The following is a 13,678-nucleotide window of genomic DNA, read 5'->3' on the forward strand; positions in this document are numbered from 1 at the left end:
TAAGTAATCAATCTAATTAAGTAAAATGGATTAAACTTAAAAATTTCTCTGAGCTCTGGGGGGGTTTTATCCCCCAAAATCCCCCCTCGCTGCGCCACTGAAGTCACTTACTGTCAAATTATGCAATTTACATGACACTCTATAACAAAGTAATTGCCAGGCACAAATAATGAATATCCATTCTCAAGATTTATCACTTGTACTCGCGTCACTCCATAAAAAGAAAGTATTGTGAAAACCTTCTCTCTCGGTGGCTATAGCCTATGGAGTCTACCATCGAGTTTCATCTCCTTGGATACTGTTGATTTACGCACGCTTTCTGCTGTTGTTATTTACAGCATGGTACTAACACGCTTAGAATGTCATTAATGGAGGTTTTACAGAGTTTGTGAATTATGGTAAGTGAATTGAAATGGTAACTTAGATAGTTGTAACCGCTAATTAAAATCAATTAGTAAAGGCATCCATTAAAACTGGCTGTATCAAGGTTAAAGTTACCCGATCCTCTTTGCAATTCTATGTCACGATTTTATTTTGGCAATTCAGTGTATTTATCTTATGTTTTATTTGTGATTTTCAGGTTAGTAGAGGAATCTATGAAGCAAAAAAGTTACACATTCAAATTGGAGGAGGGTGTACCGAAAATTAATTCTTTTTTTAGAATCTTAGAGAAATCATTATATTGCACAATTATTTATCATAAAAGTTTCATTCATGCTTCAATAAATATGTCTTGAATTCATATAGGATCAGTTAAACATATTTATGGACAGAATATCGGATGGATTAACAGGGATATGAATTCTTCAGTCCGGAAAAGGACTCATGATGGATCTGAAAGTGGTAGTGATGATCCATTTTCTGTTTGCTGCGAGCAAGTGTAAGTATTTACCTTTTCATTAAGGATTGGGTTATCTTCAATTGGCCCCTGTACTTTTGATTGTGTTTCTCATGATACTTATCGGCGGATAACCTTGCTCTGGGACTAAAATTTCGTCATCTCGTCCAACCTCAGAATCTTTTCAATATTAAATCTATTGATGAATTCTAACAAGATATGCTTTTGACCACAATTATCCATAATTATATCATGTCAACAGTATACATCTGGTCCTTGAGGTAGGTATTAATGTCACGGAAGAAGCTTTCTGGACTTATGTGTCCTTATTTGAGTTACTTTCTACTCGTGCCGCGACCATGACATTTTGTGTGATGGTCGTTCAATTATGTTTCTTCGTAACTTTTCATTATTGATTAAATAGCCATGGTGCTCTTGACCCAACTAATGGAAGCGTTTGATTTGTCTAAGATTGAAAGAATGGCATCACAAAGCACTTCCAGTAGAGTGAGTCCTACTCATTCAATTCAAAATTCTGAAATTCTCTTCAAGTGAGAGGGATTAATTCGTTCACTTGCGGAAATCCTGATATAAGCAACAAGATGTTCGAAAGTGCTTTGCATTTCACCAGCAGGGTAGCGCTCTGAGTTAACCCCTATGAAAAAATGGTATAAACCTGTATAAAATTTGTATATATTCTTATACATTTGTACATAAGAATGTATACAAATTTTATACAGGTTTATACAATTTTTTCATTGGGGAAGTTGCATCATTATAAAGCGTTTTGCTGGACTGCGTTCCAGAAGTCTTAGGGACGTTTTTCACCTGATGTGTTCCTCTATTCCCATTAGCAAAGTCCATAAATAGATTTTTTCCCTTCTCTTGATCTCTATGTTTATCGTTGATTCAGTGTCTTGTAGTATACGATTTGAAGAATTTTTCACGCAAATTGTTGTCAAAATTTCGGTATATCACCTTCATCATGGCTTTTTTCAGTTATTTGGATATGTTTATTTATAGACAATAGTAGTGATCTTAAACTCCGACACACTTTTCAGCATTACCACATCCATGAAGACGTCTAAGACGTGAAGAAATTTTCTTTGGCAAAGCAGCGTAACGATTTGGTTATTGCGTTCCACGGAACTGCATTTGAGGAAGTTCCTCTGTCTGTAGCTATTAGGTTTGTGGGTGCTTTACCTTGTTTCTTGTAGAATTTCTCCATTCCGAGAAATGGATTATAAAATTAGTGGCTTTGCGCAAACACCTTCAGATAAAGATACGTTCTTCCGTACCTCTGCGATAAAAGCTATTGAAATGCGTTTATGAAATGTATTTGTTGTCCAAAATGGCCTATAATTGAGTTCTGTAAATGATTTCCATGATTGATTATTCCGTTCTTTTTTCTATCCATAAGATATTCCAAACCAAATTCGTGTATACTCAGATTTTCCTGCGACAGTCGTCACATGCTGGGCTCCATCTGATAATTAAGGACTCCAGTCACCTGTAAACCTCCTGTCATGGCTAAGACAAGGTATGTGTCAGGCATTAAGAGTATAGCAAAGCGCGCATCGGCCTTAACTCATGAGGCCAAGATTGAAATCCGAGATAGCGTATTTTGTGTGATAGGTATGATTGGCTTCCATGAAGATAGCGTAGACGCCCTTATCTGCTATTTACTTACACGCCCTTATCTGCCAACTGCCCAAACCCTTTATTATAGTAGGTGATTTTAATGCCCATGATACACTATGGGGTAGCTCCAGAGCACAGTGCAATCGGAGAGGACGCATTTTATCGCAGTTTTTAACAGTCTCTAACCTGGTTTTATTAAATGACGGAAAGAAAACTAGGTTTAATAGTTTTAACGGCAATTATTCGACTATTGACCTTTGTTTTACTTCGTGCAAATTAATGGACAAATTCCAAATGAATGTTCACGACGATCTATGTGGGAGTGATCACTTCCCCATTACTATTAATAGAGAGGAATATTTTAACCCCAATATTTTACGTCCTAGCAATTGGAGTATCCGGAGAGCCGACTGGTTTCTTTTTAAAGAATCATTCCATTTTACATTTAACGAAAGCTGCTGTGGTACCCAGAATATTGATTTTTTGACAAACAGTATCGTCGAATGTGCAAATAGTAGTGTGCCAAGGTCAGGACACGCCCGTATGAAGCCTTCCGTTCCATGGTGGAACGACGATTGCGCCAAGGCTATTCAGGCACGTAAGAGAGCGCTAAGAATTTTTAATAAATACCCAAAAGCCATAAATTTGGCTTCCTTTCGCCGTCTTCGAGCCAAAGCCCGAAAGGTGGTCAAAGAGGCGAAGAAAGACTCCTGGATGTCATTTGTATCAGGGATAAACTGCCGGACACCAGTGTCGCTGGTGTGGAAAAAGGTGAGGAGTATCTGTGGTGACCACCGTCAGCATGGAGTCACATGCATTAAAAACAGTGACAACATCGTAACCTCATCGGCCGCCATCAGCGAGATATTCGGACGGCTGTTAGCTAACATAAGCGGCAACTCCAATTATGAGGACTCCTTCCTATCCTTGAAGAGACGCTGTGAATCGCATACACTTTCTTTCGCTGATAGGGGGACACTGGCGGACTACAATGTCCCATTTTCCCTTTGGGAACTAAAATCAGCAATCGCAGCTTCCCGCGACACGTCTCCAGGGATGGATGAGATCCATAATGCCTTTCTCCGGAATCTTCCAGAGAGAGCTTTATTGGAAGTTCTTTTATGTTTCAATCAACTTTGGGCAGAGAGAAGCTTTCCACCGTCCTGGCGCGAATCTATAGTTATTCCAATTTTAAAACAGGGCAAGGATAAATCCGATCCGAACAACTATCGTCCAATATCCCTCACCAGCTGTCTGTGTAAGGTAATGGAAAGAATGGTGAACCGACGACTTGTTTGGTGGCTGGAGCGTCGAAACCTTCTTTCCACTGTCCAATGTGGCTTCCGACGCGGCCGATCGACAGTTGACCACCTTGTCAGGACAGAGAACTACATCCAGGAGGCCTTTGTCCTTCGTCAGCACGTTGTTGGTATTTTCTTTGATCTAGAGAAGGCTTACGACCGGGTCTGGCGCCGAAAAATACTCTTGACGCTCCACAAATGGGGATTTAGAGGCCATCTGCCAATATTCATTGCAATTTTTTTAAAGAACCGCACTTTTAAGGTCAGAATAGGCCGAGACATATCGCAATCTAATTCCCTAGAAAATGGGGTACCACAGGGCTCCGTATTGAGCGTGACACTTTTTGCGATAGCCGTAAATGACGTGGCGGATTGTGTCAAAGCCCCAACGATGAGCTCGCTGTTCGTGGATGACCTGGCAATCTTTTGCCGGTCGTCCAAACTTGTATCGGTAGCCAGACAACTACAGTTAGCATTAAATAACCTAGGCAACTGGTCACGGAAAAATGGTTTTAAAATTTCAGCGGAAAAGACCAAATGCGTGCATTTTCACCGGAAGAGAGGTTACTTTGCCCCTCCAGTTTTAAAACTGGATGGCAGACCCCTTCCGTACGTGGAGTCGGCTCGGTTCCTAGGTATGACCCTAGACCACCGATTAAATTGGCGGGAACATATTCAGTTTTTAAGAAATAATTGTCTTAGGACCCTAAATATTTTAAAGTTTTTAACCCACTCCTCATGGGGCGCCGACCGCAGCATGATGCTTTTACTATATCGCGCACTTGTTCGGTCCAGGCTGGACTATGGGAGTTTTATTTACTCGTCTGGCCGCGAGTCAATTTTAAGAACCTTGACGACGCTGCACAACACAGGATTGCGGCTCTCAACTGGTGCCTACGCACCAGCCCGGTGCTTAGCATTTATGCAGGTGCTGGAGAGCCGCCTTTGCAGAGCCGAAGAAACATCCTGATGTTGAACTACGCGGCAAAAATCTTAGCCTCAAGAGGTCACCCGTGTTTTAACATTGTTTTTAATCCAAAGTTTTTAAGAATTTTTATTATAAGAACGAGAGCCACTAAGCCACTATGTATACGATTGAAAGAGTTCATCGAAGCATCCGGAATACAACTCCCGGATGTAGCTCCAATCCATTTCTTAGGATAGGACTTTTCTTTCATAGGACTTAGTAAAAGACATTCATTCAGCTTCGCCTGAGGCTGTGAAAAATATTTTTAACTAATTTGCTATAGTTCTCAAAAATCATAATAAATTAACCAAACTCAATGATTTATTAATCAAATTAATAGTTTAATAAACTTATGTTGCATTATAAACATACTTTAGTCTTATTTCTATCATTTCAACGTTTGTTTATTCCCATCTACAGGATAGTTCGCCAAATTGGTGCAGCTGCTAAATTGGGAGAAGTGAAGAAGTCCCGATATGTCCCAATTAACCGGAATCCACTGTAGTTGCATCTCTCCCGATGATCGAAGGAAAAATATTTTTTTAATGTCAAGATCGATTTTACTCTCGTCCGGGGAACATAATTGTTAGAAAAATCACGAGGAAACTATATTTATTAGGGATGAGTCGATTCCACTTTTTTTCGATTCCGATTCCAATTCCGATTCCTACAAATCGATTCTCGATTCCGATTCCATTGGTTCTTATTCCTTCTAACAGGTGGGATTTTGATTTTCTGTAGCATTGCTGTCATTAAAATTTAAAAATTGAATAGAATTAAATAACTAGGGATGGACGAATCCAGGATTTTTGGAGCCTGATCTTTCGAATAGGATATTTTCGATTCCAAATGCATTTTCAAATTCCTGCCATCAAACAAAGTCATTATTCAAGTTTATTCTGGGTACATACAATTAATGGAATGCTTCTTAGATTTTCACACACATTTTAATATTTTTATAAATTTAAAATCATTTTTATAGGCTTTCAAGTTGTTTTTTAAAAGCATCTTAACATGCTCAGAACCTAAACTGTTACGCTTGGGTTTGGAAATGAAAATAGGATAAATCTTAGGATGAACCACTGACCAGTGGCATAGCGAGAGGACCCTCCAAAATATAGAAATACGATTACTTTCCTTCACAAAAGGAAACAAAATATTTTAAAATCATGAATTTACAAAAATGAAAAAAAGAAATTAACGAATCTTTGAAAAATGAAGTTTGTTCTATTATAAAGGATGTTAAAATTAGTTTGAAACCCTCTCCTTTGTACCCTGTTGTTTGAAAATTTTCCCCCCTGGTTTTGGACACCCCTTTAACAAAATTCCTGGCTACCTCCCTGCCATCGATTGTATTCTAATTTTCCTCACGCATGTTTCCCCCGAAATTTACTTTCTCATTGCATACCGACTTGTGTTTCACCCGAAAATGCTTCAGTATGGTGAGGTGGATTTAGCATATCCTCGCGATAATTTCCGCCACACTGCACGCACACGGCATTCATTTGTTCTCCTTATCTCCATGGAAATGTTTATACAAAATGAAAGACATTTTTATCGGTGTATCATTGAATTAAAATGCAACTGCGCAATCAGCAACACAATTAACAGTATTTAAAACGGCATTAACGTCACGTGCGACGAGGTGTTCAACCGCTCGGCATGAGGAAGGGGTGGGCAGAAGAAGCGCGTTAAGGAGAGGTGGAGGGGAAGGAGCAGTGGCGTAGCCAGGAATTTCGTTCAGGGGGGGTCCAAAACCAGGAGGGAAAATTTTAGAAAAAACCGGGCACTTAATAATGGGTTTTAAACTAATTTAACACTTTTTATAGCCGAAAAAAACTTGTTTTGCTAAAGAAAAATTTTGTAAATTCCTGATTTTTCAATATTTTGTTTTCTTTCGTGAAGGACAATAATTGTGTTTTTGTCTTTCGGGGAGGGGGGGGTCCGGACCCTCCCCCTGGATACGCCCCTGGGAAGGAGCGCGTAAAGGAGAGGTGGAGAGGAAGGAGCGCGCGCCCTCCGTATTTCAAACAACGAGGCTACAAATGAGGGAGTCAAGGACGAAGAAGTCAGATCTTGCTTCACTGACGTCGTTGCCTTCAAAGCAAAGCCGGGCGCGCTATGTGATATATGCAGTTGGCGTTTCCAATCCGTCTGTAATTGTTTGAGGGGTTAATGCGGCGCTTGTTTCTTTGAAAATTGTGCGGTTTGGACAATGTTGCATATCAGTAAAGTCTAATTGTAGATAGAAAACTGAGTGGCAATCAATTAGAGCTGAAAAATAAACATAAATATCGTCAGGAATGCATCTCGTTTGGTATAATTCTTTTTTAAATCTCGTGCATTTCATCTAATTGTCGAAGCTATCAAGATATCTTCGAGCCCAGAAAGTCACTCTCTTAGCATGTGTCGTCTAGAAATGGAGAATTGAAGCAGGTAGGCCAGAAAAGGTCAGTTGGTGAGACGAGGTAGAGATGAAACACGCTTCAGTTGTTTTCATGTGATTTGATATTTTCCTTAGAAAACAATGATTTATGGTCCGTGTGATTTCGGAAAACAAAAAAAAAACAACTGAGGCACGAGCTGATGGACGGCCGAGGGTGGTTTTCTGAAATCTGCGACGTAGTTACTTTTGACATGGTTATTATCCTACGGCGCTGAGATTCCCCCGATGATTGTTCAATATCTTGGGAGGAGCCATACTATGTGCCAGTCGTATTTTGCCTTTTTTATTTTCTGGCTGAAAATCCTGGCCACGGCTGAAATTCTACTCGTAACCTCTGCGAAAGCTTTCAAACAAAACAGTTCATGAGTAGGACAAGAATCGCATGCGATGGCGCATTCGAAGAGAGAATCGGAACTCTTTCCACCCTTATTGGGCGTTGCATTCACTGAAGCTATTATTTAAAATTTCGGATCCAGATCCGATGTCTTCCGCAACTTTGGATCCGATATATCCGATGAAGGGCAATATCCGCGGATATTTGGATCCGATGTATCCGATCCGACCATCCCTAAAAATAAAAATAGCCGCGGTGGCTGCATTCTCGTTTAGCCGCGGTGGCTAAACAATAATGTAGCGTTCATCGCGTCCATACATACCAGAGCAGCCTGGCTGGCGCGCGGTGGCGGCCGAACATATCCTGTCGAGTCCGCCCGGAGGCCGCGGCGGCTTATGCTAAGCAAGTATCAACTTTCTCAAGAGTTGAATTGATAAAACTGGGCTATACAAACGCGAATGTGTCTAAATTTTTTATTATTGACGCAGACGCGTGTTAGTCTAAAAATGTTACATGTATAAATAAACCGCTCTCAGCGCGTAGTTATAAGGTACGTTTTCCAAGGAGCGACTGTAGCGATGATCGCCGGGCGATGATCGCTGACCGATGATCGCTGGACGATGATCGCTGGTTAGCGGCCGCCTTGGTGTTTTCTTAAAAGCGACTGCGATTTTCTTCTGAAGCGAGAACCCAGTAGTCTCCAAACTCTTTACCTGTGCAAGTGCGTGAGAGCATGAGTAATAAAAAGAGGCGTATTCTAGCGTTTTTACTGAGTGAGGAAGAAGACGACGACGACATTGCAGAGAAAATCATTATTTCCAAGAGAAAGTCTGAGCATCAGATATATAAAACAAGGAGTGAAGAGGGATACTCACATATGCTGATCGAAAACCATTTGCGAGGAGACAGTGAGAAGTTTTGCGAATTTTTCCGTCTGAACCCCTCCCAGTTTAATTTTATTTTAAGCTTAATAGAGGATGGCATAAGGAAGATAAATTTCAACAGACATCCCTATCCAATCAGACCTGATGAAAAGCTTGCACTTACTTTGAGGTAAGTCGGAAATTAATTCATGTTACATTTTGGAGTTGTTGACAAGAAATCTCTTTATTCTAAAATGATTTGGATACATAAAGTGGTTATTAAAATCAGTGCAACTACCTTAAAAACTGTAAGAATTCACACCCGCTCCTTCATAAATGTCATGCCTACCATAATCACTTGGTGAAGCTGGTAGAGAATTCCCACTAAGTGGAGTTAATCCACTAGTTGCTGGTGAGGGAGTGGAAAAGGTAGTGGACAAGGAAGGACTGGGAAGCTGACGCTCCACTTGCCTTCTCATTTCGGTCTCAAAATTAGAAACAAGCGTTAAAGTTTGTAATTTTATTTGGGTAATGAAATCTGGACTAAGTTTCTTAACTGTTTTAGCAATACTTTTAAAAAATAAGTCCACTTCATCCTCTTCTTCCGCTAATAAACTTTCTATGATAGTTTTGCGTTCATGGTCCCTTTCTTTTAGGTGCATTAAAAAGTTATCCTTAGCACTTTTTTTCACTTTATTGGCTCCACCAACATTCACTCTGTCTGCCGAGTTCACCGAGGAACCAGATTCCCCACTTACGCATATTCCTTCGATCTGCTCACATTCAGGTTGGGGTTCACTTACTTCCCTCTCGGATGTGATTTCTACATCAGCCGTATCCTTTTCATTGGATATGGTCTTTCTGGGGGCCTCCGTTGATTGTTAGAAAGATAACTTTTCTTTTAGCTGCCACTTTTTTCTTTCCATATCGGGAGCAGCCGCTGAGCCTGTCGGTGACCTTGCTCTTTTTCTCCTGTCATAAGTTTCTTTAATGTTTTTCCATCGTTTTTTACAATCTGTCACTGAAAGAAGGAAAACATTTTATCAAGTATTGAATAAAGATTGTTGAAAAACAAAAGTATAATTATACTCTACTTTTCGCAGGTTTTTGGCGACTGGAGAGTCTTATCATTCTCTACGGTTTCAATTCCGAATATCTGCCGGTAAAATAAGCAAGATTGTTGCTTCTACATTGAGCGTCCTGAGAGAAAAGCTAATGCCATTGTATTTGCCACCGTTATCGCCTGAAGAAGTATTAAGTAAAACAGATCAGTTCTACCAAAGATGGAATTTTCCAAATTGTGCGGGTGCTATAGATGGAAAGCACATTCGGATTGTCTGTCCTAGTAAGACTGGTTCCCTTTTCTTCAATTATAAGGGCTATTTTTCCATCGTTCTGCTGGCTTTGGTTGACGCCAACTATAAGTTCATGTACATTGATGTTGGCTCCTACGGAAAGGAAGGTGATAGCGGAATTTTTGATAGGTCAGACATTGGGAAAAAAATTGCTACTGGGTCCCTGCTTCCTTTGCCGCGTAAACTACCTAATTCTGATAAGGTACTTCCATGTGTGTTAGTTGGTGATGAAGCCTTCAGATTACATACAAATATGATGAGACCCTACCCAAGAACTGATGCAGCAGCTAACGAGCGAAAAGCTATTTTCAATTACAGGCTTAGCCGTGCTCGTCGAGTTTCCGAAAACGCTTTTGGATTGTTGTCCCAAACCTTCAGGATTTTTTACACTCCCATTCATTTACCTTCACGAGTTGATGACGCCATCATCGTTTCTTGCTGCTTACACAACCTGCTAAGAGATGACTTCATTTCATCACATGGAAAAACCAACTGTGATTTTGAACCGGCAAAAGATTTGCCTTGTCAAAATCTAATTAGTTTGGCTGGCACTGGAGGTTTTGCAAATCAAGAAGGTTTTTCTGTGAGAGATTCTTTTGCAGACTACTTTATTGGAGAGGGCAGTGTAGGATGGCAAAACCATCATGTGAACAGAACGGACAAAAATTAATGCCCTCCAATTTTTTAATGTTATTTTTAAATGATTTAAGTAGTATTATTGATAAATTTAAAGCATACATAAAGCACTCGGAGAAATTACTTCGATCCATTTAAAATATGTCAGCCAAGGCATTAGATACAGGTAAAATGAAATCACTTGAGGTCGCAAGAGAAATTTTGTAATTTGTGGATGTATTGCTCGTAAAAATTCAAAATGCTTATTGTCTATTATTCATATGGAGAGAAAAAATATTATGAATGTATTATTATGAATAAAGAATTACCAAATCATCAAATTTCTCATTTATAATATGCCATCGAAATGCAAGTAAAGTGTTGCCCACGGAGCTATCGGATTCCTACTGAAAGCGGTGCTGAAATTATGCAAAATTACCCTTTGGAAACTTTGCCTTGATATGAAACAAAGCCCTTACCACTGAAGTTATTATCCACCATTCCCAAGTTAGCAATTAATTAAATATTGTATTATATTAGTGAAGCCAATTGCCGATTAGGAATTACGTAGTAGGTATTTAATGACAGCTTATATCCACACTAGTGCTAGAAGAAACCCGGCGCAGTTACACATCTACAGTCGAAGAAAATTTTCTCTTTCCAAATGTTGTCTTTCACACGTATGTCCCGGTATAAGGGATGGTGCAAATCATACAGTGCTGGATGGTCTCTCACCTTTTCAGTCAACTTTTCGTCTTCTTCCGATGAAAAATTCAATTTTGTGGTGCTGCACGCCATGATATCACTTCATTCACCGGCAAATAATCGCTGGCGACTGCGATTCCTACCCCTCTCTGGGCAGGATACCATAATCGCCCAGCGATCAAAGTAAGCGACTCCCGCAATAGTCGCGTGTTGGAAAATGGTTACATTGTAGAGCAACGTATGCAGGCTGTCGCGATCATCGCTCAGCGATCATCGCCCAGCGATCATCGCTATAGTCGCTCCTTGGAAAACGTACCTATAAGAAACTTTTTTCAAAGGAAAACTCGCTCTCTGCACGTTTTTACTATCATCAGACTTCAGATAACATTCGAAAAAAAAAAAAATATATTTCGATCTATTATACTATAAAATTGGTGGTCTAGATGAATTCTCCGAATGTGATTCATAATCGCAGTAATTTGATTTGCCGTGACCGGCGGTTAATAAAAGAACGGAGAACGCATGCATTACTTCCCGATCCTGTGGTTTCCAATTTTTTCTCTGAGAGTTGCTCATGAACACGAGGTATTTCAGGGTTCGTCGGTTTGCCGCTCTTGCCGACATTTTCATGTTTCCGAGGCCTCTTAGGCATGTTCGTCGCAGCACCCGTGTGCCAGGCGTATTCTCCGCGCGGGCAAGGCTGACACCGCGGCCGCTTCGGTGTGTGGCAGACTTTATGCCCCAAAATAATAATAATAATAATAATAATTTGTCTTTATTATACAAGCGAATTTAGGACAGAGTTGTCCTCTCTTACAATTAACTTGTTAGACGTTCACAAACATCCATGCCCTGGATGGTAGTCAAGCCACCCAGGCGGGATTCGAACCCGCGACCTCTAGGTTGGCAGACGGGGACTTTACCCCGGCGCCACCGAGGCCGGCAATAATCATCTATGCTCAAAACATGTCTCCTGGAATCGATGGAATCGGAACAGACTTGAGGCGATCGATTCTCGATTCCGATTCCGTGCCTGAGAATCGGCGGAATCGAGAATCGACATTTGGAATCGACTCATCCCTAGTTTATCATCCTAAACCCCCCTCTCGCTGTGCCACTGCGTACAAGTGATCTTAATTATCTCTCCATATCTGTTGCCATTTTAGTGCCTGCCAATTAACTATGCTGGTGATTATTTTTGTTATATAAGTGTTTTGTTTTATAAGTGCTTGACGACTTTTGACTTGTATTCAGGTGACCTCTTTTTGGCTGAGTATTTTTTATCTATTGAGTGACAACAATGTAAACGTGATGATTCTTTTATTTTTCCCAAATCATTCAACTATTCATTAAATCCTCAGTGGCCATGTGGGCCAAAATGGTGGTCTATCATGTTTCTTCATAGTGACCATTTTTAGTATGATCACTTTTCATTCTTGTCATCTCAGTAGCTTTACATTCTTATGTCCCTTAAGGTCATTATAGTAATCACTCTTTGAATATTGCAGCAGATTCCCTGTTATTCGAAGCTGGTCTCAGAGGGCCACATATGAGGCCCAAACGCCTAACAGCATGACCATTTTCTGGCTGTGTCACTTGTAAGAATCCTTGACTTTATGCAATTTGTGTGCCTTGTCACACCAATGCGTGGGTGCACTCAGTGGGGAGCAGAAGTGGGCAGCTTCCCTCCATCCTCCCTAGAAGCAAAATTCTATAGCGAAAAAATCGGGAGTTGATTGTAAAGGATGTTTTGAACAATTTTCTATAAACCTACGAAAAATGATAACTAGTGTAAGACATGCAAATAAAATTAAAATAATTTTAAAGACTAATAAAGCTCTGTTATAATTTTCTTAAAATGCTGGTTCCGCTCACCTTATCGGTGCTAAAATTTTACAACTTGAATGACAATTGTCTAGTTTTGATCCTGGGCACACCCTTGTACCAATACATGTATATTCAGGACCTTCCGTTCTAATGTTGGAACTTTCAGCCTAGAGGCCCTCTTCCTTGCCCTGACCTCAGGGGTAGGTGTTGCTTAGCCAAACCTCTGTGAACATTATTATGTACTGGGAATACCTGTCTCCTAGGCAGAGTTGCATCATTCTTACTGACCGAGGAATAAATGATTTGGGTGTATTATTTGACACCCACACCTCAACCTGCCCCTGCAGCCCAGGTAAGGAAGAGGTTGGGATGGCAAGTACCTCTCTGCCTCAGCCTTTATTCTGTGGTCAGTGGCAATGTTGCTCCCCCACCTACCCCCAAAGTACCAGGTATTCTCCAGCTCAGTGGCGCAGCTAGGGGGAGGGAGGGGGTTTGGGTGATAAAACCCTCCCCAAAGCTCAGAGAAACTTTTTAGTTTAATCCATTCTACTTCATTTGATTAATTAACTTATAGAAGAGTGTAAGGATTAATAAAATATCCCTCAGAAAGCCATAAAACTCACCATTTAGAACCATTTTTCTTAAAAATTTCCGGGGACGGCTCCTGCGCCTATCGTTTATCCTGGCGGGTATACCACACACCCTAGGCCTTTTTGCCTCTAAAAACGCCCCCTAGGCCTTATTCCTAGCTGCACCCCTGCTCCAGCTATTCCCTTTCGTATGAGA

General features: G+C 40.5%; 1 long non-coding RNA gene across 2 annotated transcripts; it reads left to right on the forward strand.

The window, feature by feature from the left end:
- Positions 1-328: 328 nt before the first annotated feature.
- LOC124163516 lies at positions 329-12,857 on the forward strand. 2 transcript variants are annotated; one of them, XR_006865782.1, is made up of 4 exons: positions 329-398; positions 581-635; positions 748-880; positions 12,574-12,857. It is a non-coding gene; the product is annotated as an uncharacterized LOC124163516 (long non-coding RNA). The 2 variants fall into 2 exon arrangements; XR_006865781.1 differs by lacking the exon at positions 581-635 and having other exon boundaries at positions 337-398.
- The last annotated feature ends 821 nt before the right edge of the window (positions 12,858-13,678 follow it).

The sequence above is a fragment of the Ischnura elegans genome, chromosome 8 (genome assembly GCF_921293095.1).
Source record: "Ischnura elegans chromosome 8, ioIscEleg1.1, whole genome shotgun sequence".
Classification (NCBI taxonomy): domain Eukaryota; kingdom Metazoa; phylum Arthropoda; class Insecta; order Odonata; family Coenagrionidae; genus Ischnura; species Ischnura elegans.